Below are 27,895 nucleotides of genomic sequence, written 5' to 3' on the forward strand. Positions count from 1 at the left end.
CTTATAAAATAATGTATGAATTAGGATAAATCAGAAAATGTTCTCCTAAAAATATGTAAGTGAAATACACCATAAATATTTACATATAATGAGTGAAGAAAAGACTGCCATTTTTAGTATCAGTTTCAAAGCATAGCATGCTTCAATATCCAGATAGTATCTGACATCACAGACGTCTCTCTAGTTACACATTTATATATATTAATGTACTCAAAGCTATACATAACGTGCTATAAGCTCTTTATTTTTGCTTATCATGAAGCCCAGCTTAAGGTTGTCTTAAAACATTTCTGGTGTATGGCAAAAGTGTTTCTCTCAGACAAATTAATAAATCCTAGGCACAAAAAGTAAAGTCATCAACAGTTATCAGCACTGTTTTAAAGTTTTGCATCACCACTACAAAGAGGAACAGGGGGTTGGGGCTTAATCCCTTCTTACTTCTGTCTCCCTGCTCACCTGAGCATTTTCTTGCTCCAAATGGTCACTTAAATCATTTGATCTTGGACGTTTCTGGACAGCAATAAACCATGAAAGCATATTCTGGGAAACCTGTGATGACAATCACTTTGTCTCTGCTACACTGACATATCTCACCAATTATTTTTGGCACACTGATACCTACTGTTGGCACCCTGCTGACAGAGCATCAAGATTCAAGTACCATCTCACATGCAGGTTGCTAACACAACAAAGCTGAGTCTGTCTTTTTTCAGACTCCTCATCAATAGAAATCTCAAATTGCTAATCAATCAGCCAGCTCAGTCTAACACAACAACTTAACCTCCTCTTGCAGTCACTGTCTCAATAGGACCCTTTATAAAGTAGCTATCATGTAGTCAAACACACATTTTAGCTGCTGTTCACCCTGCAGCCGTAGAGAAGGTTTCCATGATTCAGCTATTGCTTGTTCTCAGCTATGGATTTTTTTTCTTTTTTAAAAGCAGAATATAGAACTTCCTAATTTGTGAATTGAGGCTGCCACTGGCATTGGCAATACTCTGAGACCCATGATGCTTCTCCCTAAAAGTTCCATGTCAGTCATGCATTTAAATCTGTATCCATCCACCTCCATGGCACTCATTTACTGCTCAGGGGAAAAGCGATTTTAATTTTTTATCTGACTGACATTGCAATGTTCAGGATGAGAACACACAATTAAACCCCATTATACGATGGGCCAAGATTCTATTTCAGTTACCTGTTTCCTGAAAACAAGGGAACAGCAACATTCATACACCATAAAAAGGAGCTCTATCTAATCGAAGCACTGTTCCCTGCTGAAATCTACCCAAGGATTATACAGGATACACAGCACCTCCAAAACACATCCAGGGTGATATAACCTGCAAAAGCACTCACCCTTTTCAAAATGTTATGCACTCCCTGCATGAAGAATGAATCAGGAGCTGAAGATGATGATGATGAAAAGAAACCTCAGCACCAGCAGCCCTAAATGTGAAAAATTTAATCTGAAAAACTGCTTAGTGAGGATTTTTGCTTCAAAATTTTAAAAGTCTTTAATCTGAAAAATATCAATATGGTCAGGAATTCCCCCTAAAGCATCTATGAATTAAAGATCCTTAGCTCAGAAATATCTCCACATGACAGGCAAGGCTGGGCATCATGTATTATTTTTACTAGTCTCCATGGACTCTGAAGCTACCGTAGCACTTTTCTGTGAGAGAATGGCTTTGCTATCAAACAGTACTTTCCTGGCTACAGTGGAGCTCATCAGCTAAGCTACCCACCCTTTTCTGGAATACATCAAACAATAACAATATATCAGATTCTTTTTTCCACTGGTTTAAAATACCCATGTAAAGAACCGTTTTTTCAAAGCTGAGACTAATGTTGGAAAAAATTAAAGCGAATTAGCTGACTGGAATTAACTAATCCTCTCCAGTTCAATACCATCAAATAATCTTCTACAATTCCAGATTTGCCCATCATGATAAGACACAATATACCCCCCTATCGAAAGGGCTCAAAGTGAGCCCTTTGAATGGGTCCTCCCTCACAGAAACACTGTTCTTAAAGCTGGGAACAAAAAGATGCAGAGGTTATCAGGAGCTCAATTATATGCTTTCAGGTGGAGCTACAGTTCTTGGAAAATATGTAGAAACAGGGACCATGGAAAGCATCTGCCCTCCAGCTGCTTAAGTTTCTGAAACACCATTAAACAAGCCTTTGGTGTTCAAATGAAACTACAGGTCTTCACAGAAAACAGCAGAGAAGGCACACACAGACAAACACCATCTCTGCTGAACATTTACAGCCAACTGCTCAGGAGATTTCTGAACATCTCTGCAGGGGAAGATGACTGAAGGAAATGTATTGCTCAAATAGCCTTTTGTCTTTCTTAATGGGGACACTACAGTATCAGCCAGCATCTGTGACTATATTACTTACCACACATGTCCGTAACTGATCAGGTCATAGCATTTACTATTCATTTCTTTTAATGTAGGATTTTAATTCAGTGAAAGACAACTGCTTTTTTACGTCTGATAATGCCCCATAGTCTGTGAGTAGAATAAAAAACACAGGCAACTCAAATCCTTAGAGTCATCCTGTATTATTTTTTCTCTTATAGTGAAAAGTTGTTGCAACATCAGAAACATTGGGCCTCAAGGCTATCTTCACAAAAGTGTGATTTTTTAGTTTGCGCTTACGGTGACAATAACTGCCTAAGTACCATTTCCCAGTAGACCAGCAACCTGCAAGTATTGAAGAGTCCTTGGAGTCTGCCTCTCAGCTCAACTTACCTGGAAAGGTTCTTCATGCCCAGTGTAGTTAAGGAACTATTTCATCTATTTCTCTTAACCCTTTCTACGTCTCTCTGTTTTTAAAATAAGCCAACAGGCTAAAGATATTTTTTAAAATAGATCTGTCCAGGGGAGTAATGCTAGACAGCATGTAGATTTCCAAAAGCCCTTAACAAACACTCATGTTGGAGACTAAATTTTCAAATTTACCACTCCGATGCATACTTAAAATCACTGATTTTAAAACTGTTCTCAGTGACCACCTGCAATGCTGGACTGACACTGTGTGTTTAGACAGAGAGATGCTGGGGCAAGGAACCAAGACTTGACCTAATACACTGAGTTCAGTGACCACAGCTTCTTGCAAGCTAATAAAATACGGTTCTTACTTTCTATTAATACAATTCTTAGTATTTACTAATGTTGACTGTTATTGATATCAGCATCTCAATATTTTCATATGTGGGCTCCCATCTCAGAACATTATCTGGATAAAGTGCAGCCTAGTAGGATAATAAAATCTTTAGACAGATGTAGCTTGTTAAGCAAAACCACCTGCAGCAATCTGCTCCAATGGGTTCTTCTGTTTATTAAGAAGTTTTTTGAAAACATTTCCACAGAGGTAAGGAAAAACAAAGGCCAGATAGCATAAACGATAACTCTTCCTTTTCCAAAACATTTGTTTATTATAGATATCATGCAGCTTAATATGCAAAGACAACAGTTCACCTGATGCTATAGACCACATAAGGGCACATCTTAAGAGAATTCAATGGCAAGGTTCAGTCTAGTATTTAATGCATGCATAAAACATACAAAGGAAAACTGAGGTAAAAATCAAGCTAAAAACAAATGATACAGAGAACAGAGGGCACAAAGGGGTAAGGGGGGGCTCCCATTGAGTCATCAGGTTCAGAGTAGACCTGCTTGGTTTCTAAGCTTCTTCCCATGACCCTGCCTTTATCAAGTTGTCTATTTCTTCTTTTTTCAATAAGGGCATTTTAACACTGTGCCGAGACCATATTGCTGCCACAAGAATGCCACAGAAGAAAAATTAGTTATAAACACACTGAAAATTTTTAAGCCATTGTTTCTAGGAAAAAAAAAAAGGAAAAAAAACACTATTTCTTATAACAATGAAATACTGATAGGTATTTGTGTTAGAGTTCAGTTTCATACTGGCACACCAATGAATGACACACAAATGGAAGAACTGAGTTATAAAAGCCCATTTCTGCCACTGACACTGTGTCCTTTTTAAGGACTTGTTGACAGAATAGCACAACATGACACCTCTGAACAATACCACTTTGCCAGCCAAAAGCTGCTGCATTATGTGTGGCTTTATTCAAACCTTTGCTTTATTTAAACATTAAATGAAGCAGCAGTAATTATTTTCCATTGATCTAGGCAGCCAGTCACAAGATGTGAAACAGAAAATACTCAAATAAGAGTGGCTTAGTGAATTATACCCATTAAATCTATCAAGGGAAATTGGATTGCTATCAATGCGACTAATATGCCAAAGTTTATCAGCAGACAGTTCATATGCAGTCTCAGAAAACTTGTCTGTAGCAAATACAGTTCCCAATTCTCCTCTCTTGAAATAACATCTCATCATGGTAATAGTAGACATTAAACTGCTACTGAGATTGTGTCACACAGTTTAGCTGTTGTAGCCATTCTAAAACACAAAGGTCAAATCTCACTTGGTGCCCAACTTTTAGAGGCTAATTGGAGATTTTTTTCCCCAACAAACAATAGCCAATTAACATACACTGGTTGTCAGAGAAATAGCTCTTGGATGTTTCCTTCTTGTTAACATTATGAGTCACAGCATTTTTTTAGGGAGCAGGAAAATAGAAATAGAAACCATATAGGTCAGAAACATATCAACAGGAAGAGGATAAAGGGTCTTAAGTGTAATGGACTAAAGATTTTCTACAAATCCAGTCACAGTGCAGGAGTTACAAAGTCATTCTGTTACATTAACATGTAAAGACCAAGCTTTATCAGAAGAAAGCCCAGCTGCTTGCTGCCACTGTTAAAGAGATACTTCAACCCTCAGGACAGCTATAACTCAAGAGATGTGGGTTATAGCACTAGCTACCTGCTTGAAAACAGTTCCCAGGACACCTGCATACCTTGAGGCTGTGAGTATTTTTAGCATGAAAGAGAGAAGTCACTTCAGATTACAAGCCAACACACAAGACAAGCCAAACTATATTTCAGTAGAACTGTGCATTTCAAGGGACCAGTGATAAAGCACGGATCTAAAGCTGGGTGTGAGTGACCAGGCAAGATCTTCAAAACAGAGAGCCCATTTTCACCCGTTACTTGCAAAGTAGCAAGCCCCCAGTAACGCATCTAATGAACTTCTTTCCCTGAGCTCTGTACCCAGGCACTGGATCTTCTATGACCACAGAATAACCTGTTCAGATACTCCCCACATACAATGGACTTGACACATTCTAGATGAAGGCTGCTCACTCTAAAAATCATTTATGTATGGTGCACCCTGACACACCAATCCATCACTGGTAATACAATTTCAGTGGCATGGAGAAATAACTTACATATAATTATTTACTTCTGAAACACTGCAGGGAATTTTCACAAGCTCAATTTACCAGGACAGATCCAGAAAATACATGCAGGTGTTAGTGAACATGATGGATACCTTATGAATACAATTCCATGCATTAATGGCCATGTACCATCTCATTACTTCTTTTTAGAAGCAGTCTTGCTCTCTTTCCATGAAAAAAATATTTCCTCACTAGAACAAGTAAGCTGCAGTGGCTAGCTAAGAAAATCCTGTTCTGACTGACTTTAGTAATTTAATAATTAATAACACTCATTATTAAATGTATCTTCCTTGCATATTAAATTCTGGTGGTCTTAAAAAGGGAGACCAAAACATGGCTGTTATCTCAGTGATTAGGCTTTCTTTCTCATTAAAGTCTTCGTTGCACATGCTCACATGACAGCAGAACAACCACACAGTAAAGAACAAAATTTGGATGGAACTCATGAGACCCATCAGAATAACCTTTTGGAGATTTGCACCACAAACTTCCCTAGGCAACTTGTCCTCTTTGTGACTGACACCTCTTCCTGAGTGAAATGGAGAAATCCTAGAAGAGCTTAAACTGATAAAATGCCTTCTAGGGATTGATAGTTCAACACAGTTCAGGGTAATGAAGTATTTTATTCAGCCACAAAACATATACAATTTTTTTTATACCAGTATTTCTTAAGGGCTGTTATTCCTCATAGCCTTTATTTGGCTGGAAGAAGAATATAGAAGGTGATCAAGGAAGAACATTAAGAAAATAAGAATCATTAGAAGAGATTATTTTGGTTCTTCAGCTAATGAGCTTCATCTTTGCCATGCTGTGCAAGTTCTTCCCACACATTCTCATTAAAATGAGAAGTTTTGCATTAGCCTTTACACATTTCCTTGTGGTGGAAGCTCTCTGGTGCCTCAGGATGGTGGGAAGGTCTAAAAGGTTCTTCCCCAGAGCCCCTGTATGTAAGGAAGTTACAGCCAGGAACCTGGGACCAAGCTCATTAGTATGAGTGAGTGGTTGCTGGATCATTTTTTAACCCCAGATTAAATTTAAGGGCACACGATAGATATCCATCTCTGCAGGTAGGGAAATTCTATTCCTGCCAATGAAAGCCAAAGCCTATAGTAGTTATTCTGCAAGTAAGTCTATAGTAGGTTGGAAGCAAAGAGATTTCAGCAAGAAGTTCCTTAAATAATTAGCCATTAGTGGCTTTGATATAGTACCAAGAACTACAGAAGGATGCCATGTAGAAATGCAAAGATGCTATTAAGATACAGATGCAACTATGTCTATAGCTGTATCAATGTTTCCACCAGCGGCACTGCAGAGGAGAGCTACACAAGGTGCAGGGACCGTGAAATACATACACCGTGCTTCCACTTAAACCTGGTGCTGCAAAATCCATGTTGATGATGTCCTGCACAGACAGGTATGGGTGTACAGACCAGCATAGCCCAATACCTACCACATGAAAAAGATCCTTGCATTTCTGCTGGCATTTCTCCTGGTACCATAATCCCTGGCATGTTAAAAAGGTTGCTAAAACCAAACAAATTAAATAGAATGCTGTCCTTTTAAACTGGTTTAGTATGCGTAATCTCTTACCTGAAGAATTCCTTCATTTTTTCAGATTTGGATCAGGCCTCTCACCTTTAAAGTCTAGAGGTGCAAGCTGGTGAAATCTCATGTAAATGGTTTTGATAAAGAAGAATTGGTGACAAAAAAAAAATTAGTAAATTAGTGAGTCTTCCTTTCCAGAGACAAAAATAAACATATCAGAGGCAAAGTGAAATAACCGAGAGTAAAAAAAAAAAATGTTCTGAAGATATAATGGGCAAAATAGCTTATCCCAAGGCCAAAGTTCACCAGTTTTCACTTTGATTTATGCAGCACCATTTTAGGGTATGGTAAAATTACAGAGCAACAGTCTTCTGAAATCTGACAAACTTGTCATGTCAACAGATGGGCTGTAAGAACAGAAGCTCTGAACTGGGATTAAGATGATTTGGTCTTGAATGATTCCATCTAACTGCTAGTTACAGCTAAAACAGCTAGATATATACTTAGATCGTTACCCATCTATCATAAATCAGTCTGTTCATGAACAACTACATCTATCTCTCCTTGTAAACTTTCCCCAACTGTTCTGATTCTTTTAACAAAATTATGCAGCACATCAGGTCAGAGAATTAATATTGGCTGACCAGAAAAATGGATGCCTTCACCTCTTGACATTTCAGCCATCACTTTGAGTTATGTTGCTTAAATCTAATCATAGCATGCTACCTTGTACCATGCTGTTATATCTGATGCAATAAATCACTAAATCCTGTTAGAATCAATCTATGCTCAGCTGCAGTACTACTGTCATACCCGCTGCTACATATACCAAAACTCACACTGCAGCAGAGTGCTTCATTTCACAAGTGTTGGAATTATATTTAAGGGAACAGATTCAGGTGATCAAGACTTCACTTTGTTTGTATTTTTAGGATTAAGAATTTCTGAAAATAAGGTCCTTGATTGCTCCAGAAAATGTAGGTAGTTCTTAGGTGGAATAGGCAACTTTAGGACCCTGTCTGGCACTCACATATATGAAATCTACCTATGTAGCTTTGACCTAAAGCTAAATGTGGAAAAGATTATATTCACACGCATGCATCCAAAGACATCATCCCCACCCTCCCACCCCCAATTTAGAAAATTATATTCTTCTTCTGCATTGAACCAGTTCATGGCTGCAAGCAGAAACACATAGGAAGAAAGCTTCCCATTCACCATGTCATTAACGTGTATCTTTAGCTTCTTCATCCAGGTCAATACAAGGTTTCTGTGCCCATATGAAATATGCTTGCAGCTTATGTAACACTTCATAGGCTACTATTTCTCAGTTTGGTTTTTCCAGAGTGCTTCTGTTGGAAATAAAATGTCACACATGTATGTGTACATGCAAATGTTATTCCAAGACTATAAACTTCCAAGTACTAAAATGACCTTGAAATAAGAATTTACTTCACAGCAAGCCTAATAAATAATCACACCTAAGTTTGGACTGAAGCAGCAAACAAACAAAACACCACCAGAAAAAAACCCCACCACAGCTCTACTAGTCTGTGACCACAGCTTCCACAAAAGACCTTCCAAAACCAGGCAAGGTAATAAAGCAATCAAACCTGGCACTAGGGATTACTAATAAGAAAAATGAGATGGATGCTAATCTATTGCAGTACTTCATTAATTAGATCTTCAACTTGTAGAGCACAATTTGCAGGAAATACTGTGCAGTTCTGCAGAGTAATTTACACAAAGACAGCCTGTCATAATCCATTTGTTTGGCTTATAATTTTCTTCTCTGCTTTTATTCACCCATTAATTGTTATAGCAATTTCCAAGCATGAATCTACTCCAGGTTTCAAGCTGTATTTGCACACCTTAAAGTACATAGACACTGCAAACTGTATGGCCAATACAAACCGACTATCATATGTCAATGCAAGGGAATAAAACATAGTTTCAGGCTTCCTGAAGCCTGTTACTGAAAATCTTTCCCTAAAAATAAACAAATAAAAACCAGCAGACCAGCCACTAAAACAAGATAGGACAACTCAAATGTCAATAGCATTTATTTGGAATCACCTTCCTAGAGCTAACTTTGGCAGTGCTCTTTCTTGGTTTATGTTTTGATCCCCATAAGGGTAAGAAACATGCTAGACTCATCTATCATATTCACATACTTGTGCCTCTGAGGACCAGTGAATTCCATTCCTGATCATGCTCATATGCGTGCAAGCTAGAACCATATGACAAACATGCATTGCACACACCTCCATCCTCCACTGCTTGTCCCACCCAAAGGGCATAGGCATGACCAACAGCCACACTTAGAGACCATGGCTATTTAGCTCAGGCTATAAACAAATGCAGCTTTCTTCTCTGAATACAAATTCTTACACTAACTACTCCAGCACAGTAAAGCAATTCCTAGCAGAACTGCTCCAGGCCTTCTTATTGGATTGTTTCAGACAAGCCCCTTGTCTCCCTGCCAGACACTGGCAGAGCAGTATGTACGTCCTGGTTGCTCATTTCTAGAGAAGGTGAGCCATTGCTCTCTGTCAGGTCAGAAGGCTTAAACAAAAAAATGAAGGTCTTCAACAGTCACTGACTGAAGCCACAACACACACAATCCCGTGAAAACAAATCTCAAAGGGAAAATGCGTGCAGAACTGCAAAATTTTGAGAAAAGCATTATTTCATGAGACTAGGTGAAATTAGGGTTCATTTTTTGATATATTATGGATCAGGATGAAGAAAAGTGGTTGTCTAAAACAAGATATCTGTTTAGCATTGGATAATCCATCCTCAAAGAGTATACTTAAAGTTCTAATTCTTAAGCAAGTGCACTGTCAACCTTACAGCACTCATGAGAATTTCTTGACCATAGCTGAGTCACTGAGACAAGAATTATCAGAAGAAAACTTTTCAAAAGGTATTCATAAGACCAATAACAAGAAAACCTACTTCCACCTTTTATTGATCAATTTCAACTAACTTTTCCAATTTTTAACACCAGGAAGGATTCAAGTTGCAGAAATTCAATACGTCTTTAGCTAGACATCACTGCAAGGATGCCACTTTCCAACTCATAGATTATCATCAGTGTAATGTCACTGACATCTGTAATACCCATTTGAATCACACAGGATCCCAAAACTATATTATATGTGGCACTAGAGAGAGTTGAGTGTATTCCCAATTAAACCTGAAGATTGACAAAGATGCATGGTATGTACTGCTCATTACAGAAATGCATTACTCATCTAAATCTGTCATGGAATGATTCATAAGCAATTCATTTGTAAGCTAGGCAAAAAACTGTCCCCGTTCAGAGTTCCTTTCTAAATTTAGATTCCACAGCAGTTAGCTTTAAAAGAAATATTAAATCAGTGATGGGATTTGGAACATTATTCTTTTAGCAAAAAATAAGAGGTTGTCTAGGGTTTCTAATTCAATAAGCTATGAACGAGTATAACCAACTTTAAATACTAAGAATATTTTTGCATCCCTGCTCCACTAATTAAGAAATACCTTTAGCTGCAACTGAATTGAAGAGTCCTTTTAGCTGGAGCTAATAAGGCCAAGCTAGTTTCTATGAGACTAAACACCTTAGAACTTTGCCTTGGAAACAGCAAAGATTCAGCTTCACAGTCTTGCCTCCAGCAACGCTTTACATAACTGCATTTTATAAATGTCATCAGCTCCTTCAGTGCCTGTATGGGAATGCCATAGTTCTATGTTTGTCACACTTCTTCTGACTACTTACCAAAACAATAGGAATAACATTAACTTGATTGGCTGCATATGGATCAAGAAGGGTTAAACTGTTCTTTCCACAACTAGACCCCACAACTACATTCAGCAACAACAAAAAAAAGTTTACAGAACAACTTTAATTAGATACAAATTCCAAAACAGACCTCAGCTTTGCCTTGGGATGTGTGTTGCAGATTTTGAATGAACTTGATGTCAAAGGATTTTATTTTCCTTAAAACTGGTGTATGGACAAAAATTTTCTTCGGCATACATGGACTCCAATGAAACATTCCCATTCAACAAGGAAGTTATTTACATTCAGACTACTTTATTGGCAATAGAAGTCTTAAGTTATACTTTACTTGCTTGGTACTGTTAATCTCCAGAGTTGTAAGATTCCTAAGTATGAACCTGACACCACTAGGGTTTGTGAGACAGATGATCAGAAATTACGGACTGATGGTCGGAGATTCCCTGATGACACCAGTTCCCACGTAGCAGCTCTAGCACAAGACTGCAGACATTCAGCATAAAGTTGTTTCAGTCCTAAACATCTATATTTCTCATTGTAAAACAGAAACCTCAGCAGTCTTGGAAGACCAAGCTCAAAATAGAGCTCTTTGTATTTTTCTTTTTTTATTTTTAAGGTTAGTTTGGCTGTCCTTGCTGGATAGAGGATATAGCACATTCCAAAACATCTGACTTAGTTACTCTAAAATAGATATTTTTTTCTGCTGGAAGAGGCATTACTTAACACTTTTGGAAGCTAATTTTACTATAACATTAAGTACTTTGTCCAAATTTAAACACAAGTGTGAACTGGAACAAAAAGTTTTAACGATAAGTGGGTATTTTGGGAAAAAGATGTAATGATTCATTAATAATTGTACTCTGATAACACTGTTAGGAAACCCATGTAGGTAAATAGAGCTACTATGATTCCATATTGCCAGCAGAGTGCAGAAATAAAAGAGAGAGCAGGGAAATTGCATCTAAGAAGCCAGAAAAAATGTATTTATGTGGCCTTTCATCTCTGGCAGAAAACATGGTGATCTGAGAATTCATCTTAGCAACCTCATTAGCTTCCAGGCTGCCTAAAATGCACAGCACAAAGTGGAAAAATGTGTACAGCTTGCAGAGAAAACAAAACTTGTTTCACTAAGATCTATGTATTGCCAAAGGACAGTGACATTAAAAAACAGGAAGATGGCCAACAGCAGCCCCTATAGCAAGTTTATGCTAAGAGCTTGAAGGTTTGTGAGCAACAGAGAAATTCAGCAAGTAGCATCTGTTTCTTTGATTTTGTATTAAGCATTTTCTAGTAATAAGCCAAATGAATCCAAAACCCAGCAAAGGTCATATAAACTTCATGGGTTTTCTCATGGAAATAAATGTAACAGGTCCGACATCTCAAAAAACTGAGAATAAAACTCGGAACTATGTCAAGGAATGAAAAGAAGGAACTTATCTGATCCTGAATAATCCTCTCCAAATGCAATTCATAAAGCACAGTGAATAAAGCATATACAGTTTTCTATCCAAACTGCTTCCCAAGGCAAGGCGCCTCATGAATCCAGCAGACAAATATGTGCAAAGAGCTATTTATTCTCACTCTAATTCTTGCTTTCTTCATGCAATAGAAATTAGCACACTGGTACACTAAGGGGCCCAGAATGGTGATATATTTAAACATTTTATTTGTGAAGCTACATATCCACGCAACAGCAAAAAGCAGCATCATTGTAATTATTGACTTGATGATCTTCAAGGTCTTTTCCAACCTAATTGATTCTATGATTTTATGATTGTCTTTCACCTCACAGTCAAATCCTCTTCGGTTTCATGCCTCAAACTCAATCAAAACTTGTGCCTGAAATAAACCTTCCAATTCCTTTCACGCTCAGCATTACCCCCATCAGCAGAAAAGAGTACACAAGACCCAAGACATTGTAAAAATCACATATTGACGATACAGGAGTCAGATATTGTACACTATTCTTAAGACCAGAAAGAAGAGCACCTGGTGAGCCAGTATGCTCCTATTGTGCATTTTCATAGGTCTGAAAGACAGACAAAAAGGCAGTTGGTGAGAAGAATCAGTGGTGGAATCAGCGGTGGAGGTGGCATGGCGTTGCAGTGCAGAGATCTGCACAAAGGCCAAATAGCCTTCAGCTGCTCAGCTCAGCCACTCCTGCCAATACCATTTCGTTTCAAAATTCTATAAGAAAATATATACTCAACAAGATTTTTAAAAAGGGAGCAAGAAGGGGGAGGAACAAACAGCCCAAGCTCATGTCATACATAAATTGTCAGAGTCCCATATCTCTAAGCTGCAACAAATATGAAAAAATATAAAATAAGAGAGCCTAAATGAACTAAAATTAGTACTATGGCAGAGGAGAACATATCCATTGCCAAAGGCAGAGTTGATGAACGATGCAACTAGAGCAGCCAAACGATAAATCCCTATTCCCCACTCAAAATCTTTTTTAACAAATAAATTAGTAATGACTTCAAAAGCAGATACACCTGTTCTGATCTAACAGGGATGACAGCAGACAATGTTAGACAGGACTGGGCAGAATTCAAAATGTCATGTTGTGTACAGTCATAAGGAAAGTGAAGTGTTACTGCTTTTGGTGCTATGAAATCCTCAGGATTCACTCTTGCCTACTGATGCCCTTTGCAATGGGCTTTCATTTCTCTTACTCTTTTCATTCTCTCTTTTGTTGGCTTAAGTATCACAAGACAGGAGCCAAACTTCTTCAGATTGATCTTCTTTCTAGACCTTATGAACCAAACACAGGCACTAAACAATTGCTACATGAAACAATAGGCTGCTGCTCTCAGTTCCAGCCTCTCCCAAAAACAACATACTCCTCAAAATTAGTTTATCTGCCTTCAAAGAGCAGCCCTTTTCATATGAAAAGGGCAGATGTACATTTATATCACTGGATTTCAGTTTTTGATGCCAGTGGGTATGCAACAAAGCTTTGCAGAAATGAAAGATTAGCCGACTTGGTCAATCCACCCCATCAATATCCACCTCACTCCCTGCTTTCTATGTTTGTAGGAGGAAACATGCAGACAGGCTACTCTGTCTTTTCCAACATCAGAGTGAAATACATGGTACAGCCTGTCTTATCCATCAGGAAGATTTTCTTAACCTGAAATTCATTCCTCAAGACAACATTATCCAAAGGAAAGCTTATTATCTTAATTGAAAAAGATAAGAGAGCATAGGTGGGTTTCTAACATCTCCTATATCCCCCAAAAGACAAAATGTTACATCCAGCTTAAGTAGGTTATAGCTTCCAGGCTCCATTCATCTAATGTGCTATTAGAGATAATTCCCCATTCTCTGGATTGTTGTGCAGGAATATAAATTCAGTTTTCATAAGAATTCACTGACTGCTAAAGCCATTCAAACTGTCTATGATATCAATGCTACTAATCATATTTCCCCTCCATGTCCCTCCCTCTCATTTCCCTTGAAAAATCCAGAGAGACACTTCCATATCAACATTAAATGAATTTGCTGCCCAGAAGCCAAACTGTGTTCTTTTATACTTGGCACTCACAGAGTACTGAGAAATAAGAATAAACGAAAGCCATTAATTAAATCTCACAGGGAACCACATTACTGCAAATGGAAAAAAACAACCTATTTTTCCTATAACTACTATTTTGTGCTAAATGCATCATAATTGCTATTCAAGATGAGATAAAGAGTTTGTTTTTCCAGCACGCACTTTCTTCTTCTTTGTGATCAGACTGTAGATTAAGTCTGACTCTTTGCATCCAAACTTAAACATGCCTGTGATGCAAGTGTGACTGCAGAGCCCCAGGCCACAGGTGAAGCAGTTTGGTGCCAGTGGACCTCCAGCAAATGGCTTCATAAAGAGTCACCACCAACAGGCTTGCAAGCCTTAAAGCCTTTTCCAGGTCTGGCCATAGAAAGAGCCTTCCCTTGCTAAAGCCCTTCAAGTTGAAACGTGGTTTTCATTTACCAAATTGCAGGGCTTCCCATTTCAAAGAAGCTACAAAGTAAATTTTGTTGAAATACCAAAAACTTCAGGTTTGTTTTGTCGTCATTTAGGTAGCTGTCCCAGTGCACTTTCCCTCCCCCTCAGCTGATCAAAGAGAACACCCTGAACATCTTAAAAATTTTACCTTGTGTGAAACAGCTTTTTTTTTTTTTTTTAATGAACAGAAGAATCCATGAAAAGAAGACTCAGGGGGACCGTAGTGCACTCTACAACTACCTGAAGAGGATGCAGTGAGACCGTGGTTAGTCTCTTCTCCCAGATAATAGGAGGACAAGATAACAAGTGATAGGACAAGAGGAAATGGCCTCAAGCTGTGCCAGGGGAGGTTTAAACTGGGTATTAAAAAAATGTTTTCACCAAAAGGGTGGTCAGGCATTGGAACAAGCTCCCCAGGGTACCGGTGGAGTCACCAACTCTGGAAGTGTTCAAAAATATGTAGGTGGAGCCCTTAGTGACATGGTTTAGTGGTGGTCTTGGCAGTACTGGGAAAACGGTTGGACTTTATGACCTTAAAAGTCTTTTCAAACTTAGTTGATTCTGTGAATCTATGAAGTTCTAAGCTCATTTTCCTGCATTTTGTTACATTACACATATATGAAAGCCTTCCTAAATTTACAGCTCTTATTACATAGATTACAGCAGACTACATAAAACCACACACAAGACACAGTGGAAAGCATCATGAATCACAAATTGTGATATCACAGCCTGTGTTTAGAGCTAAATTAACATTTCTTAGATTGCTTTTGACAGTGGCACCACTCTTGCTCCCTGTTGCCAGGGTCTGATTATAAAATGTTAACATCAAAAGCCTGGCACCACTATGACCTCTCTATTCATCAGAGGAAACTACAGCTCTCTGCAACCTGCACATCCTTGCTTTGCATCACACAGGGATTACCAACAGACAGCTGCTAAAGACAATCTTTTTCCCACAGGCATGCTCTGCCCTTTTAATACTCCTAATCCCTTAAAGGCTCAAGTCAAGCTCAAATCAAATAAGAAAGGGTCTTTAATAAAAGGGAAGATCCAAGATCTCCATTCTCCTATTTGAGTACAGGAAACCAGCAGAGGGAATGCAATCCTCATATGCCTGTAATCACAGCGAAGGCCTGGCAGTGCCTGTGAATGTCCCAACAGCTGCACAGATGTTATGTCTAAACTGTACTTCCCATCTGAGCAAGTAGTTAAACAGCATGATCCTATCCTCCAAAGCAAGTAGCATTCAAAACCAAGTTCTAACAGATGACAGCCCAAATGAGACAGAAGAAAATCCTCCACTAAATACAGCAGAAAGAGACCTCATAGTTTTACACTGACAGGTATAAAACAGTCTGTAGCCTTTGGAAAATAATACCCAGAAATATCATGTAGCAAAGTGACTAGCAAAGCAAAGACACTAAATATGTGTGTATGCCCCCAGCTACACCCATCTAAAGACAGAGCTATCATTCAGTACACATGCACACAAAAATAGAAAATCCTATCACACAGTCTAGCATTGTGTATATGTACACATATGTGTGAATGCTATACCAAATATAATCTTAGGGGGTATCCCCATCATTCCAATCATCTATTTCTGTCTTTTCACAAGCCCAGAGGATGGACTTGCTTATTTTTCACTGCCTTAGGGCTTTCTACCAGGAACTTTCTTCTAAACCCCTTATTCAACAGCCCCCAATCCACTTAACAGCCCTTGAATTTCTCTAATCCATTGTGTAACTATCCATATTTGTCTTCACAGCCCTTTACAGCAAGTGGTTCCATAATTAATGCTTTGTCTTACATGAATAAATCCTTTCTTTGCCTTAAACCTTGTGCCATCTTGTTTTTCAGTTCCAGTCACCATTCTTGGTTTTAGACACACCTGTTTACATATATATCACATACATACATATACTCTTTTCATTCCATTCATAATACCTCTATTTTGCCCACACAGGGAAGCCACATCATCTCTCCTAGCCCAGATAAGTCTTGAGACCAGTAAGTCTAAAGTGATTGCAGACTTGGTGTCTGGTATCAGAACACTCCACCATTTACGTCCAGTAAGGCTTGGGGCTAACTACAAAATACAGGTCCAGTTTCAGCCCTTCTTCCTAGGGAAGGGAAATTTCAGCTGGGGGCTTGGGTATGGGTTCTTTCTGTAAAGTTTCCTCCTGAAAAGCAATGTCCTACAAATGTCTCCAGAAGTTCAGTACAGTTTCTCAGCTGGAGATACAAACTTCCACCATCATATGCCCCAGGCAGTACAGGGTTTTCTCTTCATTTATCTGGAATGCTGTTAATGCAGCTGAAAAGATAATACCTAACAAAGGGTAATAAAAACCTGTGCTGTGCAGGTTGCAGCTAGGGCAGAAGGTGCTCCCTGCATCTGTTTGGGAAGCTCAGATATTCCTTCCCTCTTTTCTATTTCTGTTTTGTGAGGTGATGAGAATCAGAATAATGTGCTGTATTATGCATGTGAATGTGCATACGTGTGAAGGTGAATGATTCATAGAGACATAATGCAACTTCTGTGTTATTCAACTTTACATAATAATTTCTAAATACTGTATTTGGATTTGACTACCAAGCAGTTCGGACTGATGTTTTCAAGGAATTACGAGTAATTAAATATGCTTTTCCCTGTGTGTACAGCTCAGCATTATGTGGGCATTGGTGCACTGTTCATTGTCTATCATGCATTAAATCTGCATTTAGCCCAACAATTTATAATGCCGTAACTCAGTATTGAAGATTTTTTAGAATGCAAAAACTTGTAATTCAATTAATGACAAAGTACCATTGATTGTCTTAAATAACCCTTCCCGCCTTACAATTACTGTCTTAAATAACCCTTCCCTTCTTACAATTACTCTGTGATAACAAAACGGTTGATCATGTCACACAAAACAAAAAACCTTCCATAGCCAATTTCTCTACAGATCCATAGAGTAACCTTTAATGTCTGGCAAAACAACATTTTACATGACATCAGTTTTGTCAACACTTAAGTAGCCAAAAAGAAAAACATTCCAGTCAGTCACAGCTTGTAAAAATGCAATTCTATATACTCTAAGCAATCTTTTAACCAAACTATACCAATAACCTTCAACAAACATTCTCAGGCTTTTAAGTGCTTTATAATTTAACAAAAACCAGTGACTTTTCAATAAGTTGATCTAATTGTTTTCAATAATAATTAAAAAAAGATGGAATATAACTCCATCAAATAATTACATAGGATAGGTTTGAAGGGTTTAGTTTTTTTTTTTTTTCATGTGCAGAAAGAATATTCTCTGTCAGAAGAAAATCAAAGTAATTCCTAGTAACTTACTGATTTCAGGGCTATTTCTACTGAATTCTGTTGGGTTTATCCCTCATAATGTGATTCCCAGAGATTTTGCAACATGGAATGGGATGCTGGTGAGGGACTATTCATTAGGGACTGTAGTGATAGGACAAGGGGTAACGGATAGAAACTTAAATAGCAGAGGTTTAGATTTGATATAAAGAAGAAATTCTTTACTGTGTGGGTGGTGAGGCACTGGAGTTGGCTGTCCAGGGAGGTAGTGAATGCTCCATCCCTGTCAGTGTTCAAGGCCAGGTTGGATGAAGCCTTGAGTAATATGGTTTAGTGTGAGGTGTCCCTGCTGATGGCAGGGGGGTTGGAACTAGATGATCTTGAGGTCCTTTCCAACCCTAACTATTCTATGATTCTATGTTCTTTTTTTGCACCTAAGTAATGGTTTGCAAACAATTACATTTATTAGACAGTAATCCACAAAATAACCATCAGGAGATCACAGAAAACGATACTGTAATGTATTAAAATCTCAGTGAAAGTGCCATTTAAGCAGTAGTTTTATTTTGGTTTTCTTTCCTTATAAAGTAGGTTTTACAGCACATTGCAGTGTGGCCCTTGAGTCAGTGGCCTTCTCCTTGATCACACATACTGCCATAGACGAAAAATGGGCTTTTCATGTGTTTAGCAGTGACCTAATCCCAAAGCAGTTTTTCATCAGTTTGAATGGAAGTAGCATTATTTCATCACCAGTTTGAATGGGAGTAGCATTAGGCCAAGGATATTTCAGGCAAAATTAAGAATTATGAGCTAGCTGCATCTGACCACAGGAATGATGAAAACAATGTAGATGCAGAACCATAAAGTCTAATTAAAGTCTTAAGTACTTAAAGGTTGATTTACTTCACTAGAATGATTTAATTCTCTTAAAATTCTCTGCATTTCTTTTATTCTTACTGCATTTACTTATAGTTTAAATATTTTTGCAAGCCAAGAAAACTGCCATTTGCATGTTGAAAATGTTGAAATGAGAAGCTTTCAGCAGTTGAAATCTGTTTCCTAAAGCTTTTTCCACAGGGGAGGGAAGGAAAAAAAAAGGGATCAAATCAGCCCTTTCCCACACAATTCCGGTTTTGACAAACTGGCATTTCTAGATGAAGCATGTTCTTCTAAAACATCCTGTTCAGTTCTATTTAAATACATAAAAAATGTGAGCAGGGAAACTATGTGATGAAGTATATTTTATCTGGGGCTCAAATCCTGAAATATTGAGCATGGCTACAAGAACGTTATTCAATAACAGCTTTTGTGAACTTGTGAGGAGAGATTGCTCAGAAAAAGTACCTGCATTGCAAACAAAATAATTTCTTTGTCATTACTTCTCTTGCAGAGGTGTTCAGAATATCCAACTACTATTTCAAGTAAAAAGGGGTGAAATAGTGTGGTTTAAACTTGATAGTGTGAAGCTCACTGCTGCCGAAATACAGCCAATTTAGGATGGTGCTACTTACACACAGCTGGGACAATATAAACAATTATATTCGTTTCTTATAGCTGAGATCTCATTATGTGCTGCACAAAATAACATCCACAATTAGCATAAGACTGGTTACTGTATCTTTTTTTTTTTGGATGCTAATTCATTCTCCAACATCCAATTCTGGAGACTGCCATAAGCCAACCATATCCATGAGGCTTCATTAAAATAATCAAACACTGAATTGACTGAAATTTTAATTCTCAAGCATTCCTATTTCTTCCCCTCAGAAATGCATGATAGAGGACATAATTCAGGTTTGTAAATTTTCATAATTTGCTACCCTTCACTTAATTTAATAACAATGTTAAGAATTAATTTGTTTTACAAATTTGCTTAATTTTATGCTTACTGCCAAATGCTTTAAAAATTGTATCAGGCCTGTGTACATCGATGGAAAGATCTGAAATAGGAAACCAAGGGGACGTCAAGGAATACAGAGCTTAAAATGTAAAATTAAAACATTAATTTAAATTTGTAATAACGCAGGTGACCTATGTGACTAAACCAATGTAAGATAGATATAAATATTAACAAAAAAAAAAGGAACAAAACAACAACCTTAAGTCAAGTAACTGATTCTCAATCATGTCTCAGATAACAGACAATAAGCAGCCATCAGCACAGTCTTACAGCAATCAAGTTTAAAGAAAGTCCTGGTAAAATCTTAGCTGTGGCAGCAGCTGACTAGAGACCGGTTTGCAACAGCTGAAAACTGCCAAGAAAGATTTTCTTAAGCTTTTTGAAGATTAAAAGAAAAAGTAATCAACAGGGAAAACTCAAGCCCTGTAATGTAGACATAGTAGTATAACAAGCTAAAAATGAGGAACAGAAACACAACCCTCTCAAACCAGTATTGAATAACAAGCTTCAGCACACCTTCACCTTCCCTGTATGCAAATTGACAGATACATGCCGTTAGATAACAATCTATGCACATTCAAAACCAATCTGTGTCCAATTGAAGCCAACTCAGGAAATGCAGCTCCTGCCTCTAGAAGATTGTCCAGAACAAAGGAGAATTAGGAAGAGTCAACAGTGTAAAGACAACAGATAGGAATCATGGGCATCAAAATAATTGGGGAAAAATCGTTGAACATTAATGCAACAAAACTAAATAAATCACTCCTTGGTTGCTTCTAGACAGCCCCAGTGCTTGCTGAATACAGCCCACAACTGATCTGCCCTAATCTCTTTTTCTTAGAGTTTAAACAGCAGAAGAAATCCCAGACACAGGGGGAAGAACGTCTACATATCTGAAAAGTGCTATCGAATTGCAATTGCAAGCAATTGATTAACAAGTTGTTGCAAAGGCCACATCAATAAACTGAGATAAGGAGTTGTACTGGCCCCCTGTCTCATGGGAGGGGTCAGATACCAGCAGATAATTAGCATTAAGAGAATTTAGGCAATTGAGTTTGGTTGCAACAATGACAATGGTAAGAAGACAAGAATGTTACTCCCTCTCACGTCACTCAACATCACAAAATGGTTTTGCTCCAGTTTTGGGACTCATAACATGAGTTTCTGACATGAGTTTCTTTGATGCATTAGCACATATATTGTACAAGTGCGTGCGTTCTGTATATGCACGAGTCCAATGGATTTTCCTAGCACGTGTAAAGTAGGATCTGAGAGCATAAGATAGCCAGCACAGTGTCTCTACTAGACAGGAAGCAGCCTTCGTTGCCACCTAACCCAATATAAACCTCATGGCACTCATTTTCATATTTGCTGTTCTTGGCTGTTCATTATAGTGCAGACGATTAAATTCTTCACCTCAATTCCTCAAGCAACACTGTCAACATGATCGGCCATGGAAGCTGCATAGTATTATTTCAACCCACTTATTGCAGCACTTGCACGCAGCAGGGAAAAACCCAAGTGTGATAGGGATTCAGACTGTGGTGGCAAAACTATTAATGTTTATTATCAAGAGGTGTGGCTAAATGAAGGCGTTACTAAAGGAAAATCCCCTTCACCTAAAAGCTAACAGTGATCAGAGAATGCTCCCAACTCCCAACTTCTAAACAAAGCCAACGGCTCATGTGCTACCCCAGGCTGCAACAAGAGCCATCTGTCCATAGCTTCATGGTTAGAATGGTGGCTGTTTAACAAAGTACTTAAGGAGTCCACTCGCCTCAGGGATGGATGCCTGGCTTTGTTACCAATACTACTGGGTTTTCTCTCCTATTTCTTCTTTCTCTGACACAGTATATTAGCAGCAGCGAGGAGGCACTTTCTGACTGTTGTCTCACGATGGTCAGAGTTAATAAAGCTTCTTTCTGTCTGACCTGTCCTAAACCGTACTCACTTCGTTACACAGTTGGAGCACCCACATTCTGCAACAAGATGTAATCACTCTTTAGAAATGGTAATGTATGCAATATTGAAATTCATACATAAATTATTGATACCACAACTGATTGAAAATTCACGAGATAAACTACTCCTGATTATTATTCTGTTAACTATTTTTTGTGTGTGAATTATGTACCTCTGAGAGTAAATTGCTTGTACTTCAGAGAGAGATCACTGAACCAGTATAATCTTTACTTGACATGTCAAGGTATGGCAAGAATTTTATACCAATTCTTCTGTGATATACGAGTGTATATCTAATTGAGGACTTGGCTTTAATACTATCATTAATATTTTGCAAAGTGCTTACAGGCCAGGATAAATAAATGCACATTGCAGTCTATAGGAAAATCAGAAATTAGTTTCCATATAGCTGCAAAATAAGTTTGACCTCATTCTAACCCTCACATTATGGTCACTTGTGTTTGAGCAATCATTCTTTTTATATGAATAATCTAATTCCAGCAAGAGAACATTACTCTGAAGAATATAACTGCACGGCTGTAGGTCTCTCTCTACATAAATATCACAATAACTAATGTTACAAAAGCTAGCTTATCTTCACCTGTTAATTTCCAGAATTAGCAAAAGACAACAATATACCTATATTCAGATATTTTTTCTCTTAAATATTTTTAGAGTAAAAGCAATATCTAGGCTTCAAATATTTATTTTCTTTTTTTTTTTTTATACCCACACGTGTAAATACTTCTGGTGCAGATGTAAAAAGCTGGGCAAATCAGCAATATCCTAATTTGCTAGGCAATTCAGCAATATTCTAATTTGCTGGAAAATTAGCTAGAAAACAATCAAACACAAAACTAGTTTGTATCATAGCAACCTGATTCACCTTACCCAGAATAAAACAGGAATTTGCTTCCCATCAGTTTTCTTCAATGTTTAACTGAGGAAGGAGGCTAAAAATACATACAAGCTAAGACTCAAAATACTTAGGAGACTTATCATTAAAAGGAAAAGGTATATGGCAAGGGATAAATTTCTCTTAAGATTCCCTAAAGAACAAAACACTTCAGTTTGCTTAGTCTTCCCTGAACCCTTTCAGGAATACTGCCAAAGATCATCAAGCCAGTATTTACCAGACATTTCAGTGGCCACCACATGAATTTATTCCCCATTCATCGACTTGGCCTCCCTTTCAAAGTAGCCATCTCATCAATTGCTTCTGAACCTCTCATTTAGCATACTTGGGCATAACTTCAGCCACTTTGTACTAACATGTTCCAACATGCTGGAAAGGTGTAGCTCTGGACCAAAATGAACCAAGCGTTCTGCCCTTTACAGCTTCATCTAATAGTGTGTAAGACTATTTAGCACCACACTGAACAGAACAGGATCCTATCTAGCTTCTATATCATCCATTTATCCTGCAGCCACAGGAACATCAGTGTGGTTTCAAGTTATTGCAGGATCCTTAGTACCCTTAAAACAGAGGTTAGAGTAATTTGCCGAGTTCAGACTGCAACAGCAGACAGCTCGTCTAGCAGCTGCAAAGAACAACAGACTCTTTAAATGAATTATTGTATCTAATTGGCACAGCCTACAAGATACTGCAGGAAAAAACTTCTAAATATATTCACTACTGATCATATTAGGAAAAAATAAGAGACCCAATAAAACAAAACATTCATATCCAGGTTAGTTTTTCCAGAACAAATGCCCAGTGTTCTTAATTTGTTTCTAAAGGTGTATTAACAATTACTTCACACAAACCCCCCTGAAGTAATCATTTTGCCTGCAGCTATAACAACATGAGTACTGAATTGTTTAAGAACTGGACTAACAAACCCACCCACCAGACCTCTATGGTGCCGCCCATGGGCTCTCCACCAGCCTGGCACACTTCTCAGCTCTGTGGATACTCAGGCTGGTCCTTCTCATATCCTCCTCCTCCTCCCCAACCTTCCCTGCTTGTTTTTCTGTAGCAGCACTCCAGCCACATAAGCCGCAATGCCAGGTCTCAGTTGCTTCAAAATAAGCCCCTCTGAAACCTGTTTTATCAGACCTGAGGCTTCCCCTGCTCCTATCACCCTGCACTACTCATTTTCCGCCCTGTCCACTCCTGCCTCATTTCACTGTGGCACGTAACCACCACTCCTGGTTTCCAGCTCTCCCCCAGACGGCTAGCAGCAAGCTAGCAAAGGTGCTTTTGCAGCCTTTTTTCCAGATGGATCCCATCAGGATCCTGCCTAGGCCTCGCAGCCCTGCCATTGACATTCACAAAGATACACAGCAAGGCTAATGACCCCAGAGCTGGACAAGCTGCACAGCCTCTTCACAGCATCCTGGGTGCCCAACAAGCACCCATGGGAGCAGCAGGGGTTCACTGCTACCACCCTCGCTGCAGGGTGGCTCCAAGGTCTCCACAGACAGGTTCCACCCCTCAGCAGCTACCAGGACACCAAGCCTCCGTCACACCTGTCCATCTGCAGGAGAAGGAGCTAACTTTCACAAGGGCCAAGCCTCTACCACTTCAGGACTCTCTGTGCCAAGCATGGCTGCATAGTGGTGGGGGCTCAGGCAGTGTCTCCCCAGGTCTTCCTTGAGGATCCTGTCAGCCTCTATACCCCCTTTCCACTTTGCCTGTCTACCCGCTCCCTCAGCTCCAGGCTCCTCACACAGCACAGGCCCTCACAGGCCAAGGGGATGCAGAGCGAAGGCCTCCAAGGCAGCTGTCCCAGGTGGCGCCAGACAATTCCTGGTGAGGAAAGCCCCCTCTCATTCCCATTAATTTCAGCAGTGCTGTACTAGACTTGAAAAGCCATTGATTTGGGCAGGAGCTGGGATATTGATTGCCTTCAAGATCAGCCTCCTTCACTGCAAAACCATTTAGAGGGACTGGTGGCATCCTCCAGCTCCAGTGTGCATCCCATGGCTGCACTTCACTGACAGACACCCCCAGCTTGGGGCTACCCACAAAGTCCTTTAGCACCAGCTGCACAAGCCAGCAATGTATTAGTCCAGAGATTTTTACTGATACAAATCCTCCGCTGAGGTAATTTGTCTAGATCAAGTTTGCCATGTCAATTTTTAAACTTAATTAACTGTGGTCTCAATAAAAGCAAGATTAGGAACATAACGATTAATTAGACCCTTTTAGGTAAAGCAGTGGTTGAATTAGCTAAATAAAAATAGCAGAGAAGTTGGCAAGATAACGCCACACTGATGGATGTAGGTTTGTCCTACAAAAGCACATGCAAGAAGCATTATGCATTAGCACAACAGAAATAACTGCAACATTAATCATTGGAAGTATGCAAGTTATACACAGCTGGTTTTTATAAAAATGCATGGCTATTGTAATGACACCTTACCCCAGTGGGGAGAAAAAAGGTAAGCTTCAGCGGCTCCATATGATGTTAGAATTTAAGAATTAAATTTATTCAGATAAGGAATCAGGGACCAGTCTTATGAACCTGTATTTCTAAGATGAGGTATTACATAGATGAAGATAACTCACATCCTTTTTAATCTTATTTCTGTGGGAGTAGTAGGCCTCTAGTTATCCAGTATTACACATCAATATCATTATTGTAATGTTTTAAAGCTGTTTCGAGATTGAATTATTTTCTCTGAATCCTGGTTTATTTTTTATTTCCATATTTCTATAATATATGAACACATACAAAATAGCAATTCCAAACACTCTGGTCACTGGATAGAGCTCTAAGAAAAGACAAACATCAATCAAACAACAGAAACTCTAGCAGGTCCTTCTTTTCAAGAGTTCAGAATTGCATCAATGCAGTTCTGTGAGCTGATGTCTGAGACACCAGTTTCTCCCATGTTCCTTTTTAAGTCAAAGCTCATGCCTCTGCATTTTGCAAATTTTAGTTCTTAAAAAAATGACATTATCATCTGCTTGGAAAGCATTGTAAAAGCACAGGATATTATGTAGTTATAGAGGAGTTGCTATACAATGGTGAATTTCACAGGTAAATTAAGATTCTAGTTTACAGAAGTCAGGAAGAAACTTCTAATGCTTAAATACTTTTGAAGGATTTAATCAAGCCATTGAATATCTTAGCATTTATAAACCAGACAATATTGGCAAATTGGATAGAGAACATTTACTCATGTCTGCAAGTAATTGATAGTAGCCAAACGGATTTAGCACTGGTCCCAGTAGTCTTTTTAGTTCTGCAAAGACCTTGCAGATATCATTACTCATTTGTCCCTCTTGTTACCTTTCACCATCTCTTTTCTCAGCTTAGCTTGGACTAAAAAAACATCTTGAAATGGATACAATTAAACTAAGTGCTTGACTTCTAGCAAAATAAGAATTCCACCTAACCTAAGATTTCTTAATAGTAAGTACAATTCAAATCAGAAGATAAAATGATAATGAAAATTAATGATAACTTTGTACATACCAATTATTTCCTGCATTATTTCCCTATTTTACACCATTATTTAGACTTAAAATATTTATAGGATAGCTATTTCTCATGAGATTGATCCACAGTGGTATTTTCTTAACTTTGTTGAAAGAAGCCATGGCACTTTTCTGTTCCAACTCAACAACAGCATCTTGTGAGTTACAGTGGAAAGAAGTTGGTTCCACATGCAGGGGCTACTCATTGTCACAGGCCTTATTCTTTTTACTAGACAGAACTGAGATTTATTGGCATTATTGTTGTAGCATAATTATGTCAAATAAGTTTAGTTTTGCTTAATTGTATCTCATATGTATTTAAATCCAGAATGGTTGTGATAACATCTCATAAATTCTGAGACTGAATTTCATAGACAGGCCCTTACAGGCCAAGGTGCTGCAGAGCCAAGGCCTCCAAGGCAGCTGTCCTAGGTTCATAGACAAACTCTAAAATTATTGTGGACAAAAATCAGTGAAATAGAATGACATCCCACCCCCTCCAAAAAAAAAAAAAAAGCAAAACCAAGAACATCACGAATCTTTATATATTCAAAACTGCAGGGTTTGGTTTTTCGTTTTGGTTGGTTTGTTGGGTTTGGGTTTGTTTTTTTTTTTTGGGGGGGGGGAAGGGGAAAGTTAATATATGTATTATTTACTCTTTTATTCACTCTACACAACCAGAACTGTAACTGAGGAGCTGACTCTATCATTTGCAATGAGTCACAATTAAATGGAGGCTGCCAGACGCAATTAATGTGTCAGCTTAGTGCAGATATTGTTCTTGCAAACTGAAGTGAGAACCATTTTTTCCAGGTCCCAGGGGTTTATTGCTTCTTGCTTGTGAAAAAAAAAAGCATACTTCATTCGAGCATTTTCAACTCCTGTTACCACTAACGGTACAGAAACAAAAACCTAAGAACTGCAGCCTTCTGAGAACCCCAAGCATAAAAAAAAATATGTTGCTCAAAAACTGGCATAATAAAACACTTGTACATCTATCAAAAATAAGCTATCTGTAGAATCATAGAATAGTTAGGGTTGGAAAGGACCTTAAGATCATCTAGTTCCAATCCCCCTGCCATGGGCAGGGACACCTCACACTAAACCATATCACCCAAGGCTTCATCCAACCTGGTCTTGAACACTGCCCGGGATGGAGCATACACTACCTCCCTGGGCAACCCATTCCAGTACCTCACCACCCACACAGTAAAGAATTTCTTCCTTATATCCAGTCTAAACCTCTGCTGTTTAAGTTTCAACCCATTACCCCTTGTCCTATCACTACAGTCCCTAATGACTAGTCCCTCCCCAGCATCCCTGTAGGCCCCCTTCAGAAACTGGAAGGCTGCTATGAGGTCTCCACGTAGCCTTCTCCAGGCTGAACAGCCCCAGCTTTCTCAGCCTATCTTCATATGGGAGGTGCTCCAGTCCCCTGATCATCCTCATGGCCCTCCTCTGGACATGTTCCAACAGTTCCATGTCCTTTTTATGTTGAGGACACCAGAACTGCATACAATACTCCAAGTGAGGTCTCATGAGAGCAGAGTAGAGGGGCAGGATCACCTCCTTTGACCTGCTGGTTACGCTTCTTTTGATGCAGCCCAGGATACGGTTG

Source organism: Melopsittacus undulatus, chromosome 8 (genome assembly GCF_012275295.1).
Source record: "Melopsittacus undulatus isolate bMelUnd1 chromosome 8, bMelUnd1.mat.Z, whole genome shotgun sequence".
Taxonomy (NCBI): domain Eukaryota; kingdom Metazoa; phylum Chordata; class Aves; order Psittaciformes; family Psittaculidae; genus Melopsittacus; species Melopsittacus undulatus.